This window comes from Arachis ipaensis, chromosome B06 (genome assembly GCF_000816755.2).
Source record: "Arachis ipaensis cultivar K30076 chromosome B06, Araip1.1, whole genome shotgun sequence".
NCBI classification, from domain to species: Eukaryota; Viridiplantae; Streptophyta; class Magnoliopsida; order Fabales; family Fabaceae; genus Arachis; species Arachis ipaensis.
The window spans coordinates 136,271,288-136,275,304 of record NC_029790.2 but is presented as its reverse complement, the minus strand read 5'-3'; the positions used below and the strand labels follow the sequence as shown (position 1 = coordinate 136,275,304).

Genomic DNA, 4,017 nt, shown 5'->3' with positions numbered 1-4,017 from the left:
TGTGCGGATCGGATCGAATCGGATCCGGCATTAAAAAAGTGCGGATATCATATCCGATCCGATCCAATTCACAGACACCCCTATAAATAAGAGAGAACAATAAAGAGTAAGATTAAACATTAACACCATCCAATTTTTTTTACATAGGAGAGGATCCACTCCCAACAGAATAAGGAGATGAGCTATATTTTAAAGGTGATGCGGTTTGTGGTCATTTTGGTTCCTCTTGTTATTATGGAGCTCGCACCCTAACACTATAGCACTAATCCACAGTTAATATATAGAATTACTTACATCTAACTTTAGTTATACATTACAGACAATAGCTTAGGTATAAACAACTAAGCAATACAAGTTACACCTTAAACATAAAATAATACAAAGCAATGAAATACTGCTTAGTTATTAGTCTTTCCTTTTTAAAATAAGTGTTTTATTTTATAGATTCATTGAAAATTTAATATACTAACAAGTAAAAAAGATAGTTATTTTAAAAAGGAGAGAGTATTACTATTGCGCATCCACTAATAATGCTAGTTTATTGTCTTTGCCATGTTGCTAATTTTTCACTAATTCTTCTCTACAGATTACGCGTATGGAATTTTGAAAGGTAGATTCTCATTTCTTGGCAAATATTTTCAGTTGCATGGTGTGATTTCCATATCTATTGAGTCCTGATCTGTCACAAAGAAGACATTATTAGGGTGCCATAAAACATATAAAATATCTTTTAGAGACTAATTAATTTGCCATTCTTTCAATTTCTTTAAGAGTTAAATTGGTGCTTTTTCTTATATCAATTAATTATGTATGTAAAACTTTTTTACAATTATAGAATATCAAATTACATTCTTTGCACACTATGTTCAACTTTATGTAATCGTTAGCAACGAATATATTTAAATTGATCGTAAATTTTATATTTACACAGGACTTCCAAATTTACTTGTCCAATTTGCTTTTCATGATCTTGTTTTTTATTATGTTAATTGTTAAGTAAATGGACAAGTATAGCAAGTGTGATATTTTTCTATATTGTATTTTTATTTATTTTTATGTGTTGTACGCTTTTGTTTATTAAAACCAGTCGAATGAGAATTTGATTATTTCTTTGTGGGCACGCTTGTAATAATATTATTATTTTGATAGAATAAACTAAATATAATCTTTGTTTAGTTTTAACTCAATAATATATATAGTCACCAAAAAAAAAAAACTCAATAATATATCTATAGAATGGTTAGAGAATGCAAAATAGTTAATATAACCAATACCAGAAGGAGACTAATTTTGTGAGACTGATAATTTCTGGCATATTTACTTATGTTCCCCCTAATTTAAGGGTGAAATTTGTTGATCACATAAAGTATGCAAATTATTTTAAGTTAATTGTATGTTATGATAATATTAGTATCATGCATGTGAATCTCAATACCAGAAGTTGAAACACAAATAATAAAAACCAAACTAATAATTCAAAATACACAACAAATGTTAGAACTTACAAAATCAAAATTGCCAAAAATAAACTCACATTAAAACTAGTATAGTAGACTAAATGATTATGCTTAGAACCATCACAGATTCACCATCCTCCTTCTAGTTTACTGGAAATGCTAATTGTTACTTCCTGGATTTCTTTGATGCTCTGTACAAAAAATATACATTTGACTATTTAATTAAAAAAAAATACCATACACAAATTGCAACTTTGGCATAAACAAAATCTGTAATATTCACTAGACAGGCTGGGATGTTGTAGCAAGTGGAGCACTTGGTGCTGCTGCCACCTTCTCTCTAGGACCCTAAATATTTCAAACACATAACACACAACTGCAAAAATTTTAGTTATAAAAAACGAATTTCTTGCTCTTTATTATTATAAACGAGTCTAAAATATTGAAATAAGTGAGTAGTAAATAACAGACTAGATGTACAAGTAAACTTGGAATAATACTTTATTAGTATATACTATATGGTACAGATATATAATCAATAATAACTACGTTTTCTGGTTGATGACCAAAGCAATTTGCTTTTTTACAATTTTAGTTTCTTATTATGTTAAGTAAAAGGAAAAGTATAGCAAGCAGATGTGATATTTTTTTATATTGTGTTTTTATGTATATTTATGTGCTGCACCGCTTTTGTTTATTAAAATCCGTTGAATGGCAATTCGATCATTTCGTTGGGGCATGTGTATATTAATGAGACTAAATATAATCTTCATTTAGTTTTAACTCAATGATATATACAATGATTATAGAATACAATTAATATGACCAATACTTTTAATTAAACTAATTATTCAAAATACGCAATAAATGTAACTAATATTATAAATTAAATTAAATTAAATTACAACATATTCTTTAAATAAAATCAAAATACTTAATTAATATTATAAATTTAGTTTTAGTATTTTCTTAATTAAATTCAAAATTCATCTCTATTATTTTTTCCAAGAAATAAACTATAGTTTTTAGACTAAAGAAAAACAGAAATGGGTTTTAATTAATACCAGAGCCAAAAATATAAAAAAAAAAATGATCAAATTATAAATTTCTTCTGGTACCTCTTACATCCACACGATGCCTGGTATGATAAAAGCAAATTTAACTATAGAATGTACAACTAAGTTTCCTTATCTTTTTACATGTGATTTTTGACAAATTTTAAACCTGTGCAAAATAGCTCTATAATTTGAGATAATACTAACAAAATAATTACTATAGCTGTTTGCATTTTTCCAGGGCTTCTCTTTTGGTTAGATAACAGGGCCTAAGCCCAATTTTTCCAGGGCTTTTTTTTTTTGGTTTTTTTTTCAGGGCTTTAATAACCTCAAAATCATCCCATTCAAGATTCAACCCATATGTCCAAAAACGAACCTTGTTGGGCCATCTCCAAGCCCAAGAAACCAGCATGAGCTTCTCACTGAAGCAAGACACATTTATATGGGTAATAGTAGAGTGCTTGGTCAACTTATACCCAAAAAAAAGAGAGTGCTTGGTCAACTAATACAGAAGAACATCGTTCAATCATTGTGACTACAATATGCCTATGATTAAAAACATGTTAAAGAGTAAGAGAGAAAAAGTATAAAAAAGGATTTTGAGAATGATATAATTTATTAAAAATAAAAAATAAAGAAAACGTAACTATTATTTAGAACAAAATAGGATATTAAATAAACTCATATTTTTTTTAAATTTGAAAAAAGAATTTTAATTGAATAGAATATTAAAAAATAAAACATACAGATATATACTGATAACTTTGTTAAAGATATAAATACGGAGTATTCCCCTTAATTTACGGATTATACGCTTGTATTCCTCATCAATTAAAAACGTTATTAATTCCTCTTTATTTTCAAAAGAATGTCGGATTTTAGTCATTTTATACAAATAATACTAAGAGAAGGTATAAAGAGCTAATAGAATATTTGTACCATGTATACAATAGAGTTTAGAAATGTTCGATTCAGTATTAGAGATATAACTATTAGTATTACCTTTTCTTATCAACTTAAATTTTTGGGATGAGTGGTTTATTATTCTCGGTATCTGATGGTTATTCTAGATAATATAAGTGATGTTTATTTTATTTATATTGGGCCAAAAATTTAGTCTATTATACACATTGTACACTTAGACCATTGATTCCTTAACAATTCTAATGCAGAAGGGCGATAACTGAAGTACAAACGAAATGAAATCTTTAGTATATCAAAATAAATTGCAGTTATTTGGTCTTAGATATCTGATATAGGAAAAACGTAATCAAGCTAGCAATTATTTCTGGTGTGTACTTATGTTTCCCCTAGCTAGTTTAAGGGTGAAATTTGTTGATCACATAAATTGTGCAAATTATTTTAAGTTAATCGTATGTGATGGTGAGATTGTTAGTAATAGCACGCATGTAGGTGAATCTTAACACCAGGATCTAGAAATAGTATTATGGGTCAATAATACATATAATTTTAAAAATTATGTAAAAAATTATATAATATAAGAT

At 27.3% G+C, this 4,017-nt stretch overlaps 1 protein-coding gene across 1 annotated transcript in view; it reads right to left on the bottom strand.

Annotated features, from left to right (window-relative positions):
* The window catches only part of LOC107605703, a 2,456-nt gene extending 2,159 nt beyond the window's left edge, over window positions 1-297 (bottom strand). The window contains exon 1 of the mRNA XM_016307667.2: window positions 165-297. The gene's annotated coding sequence lies outside the window, so the exon portion shown is untranslated. The remainder of the gene's footprint in view (window positions 1-164) is intronic.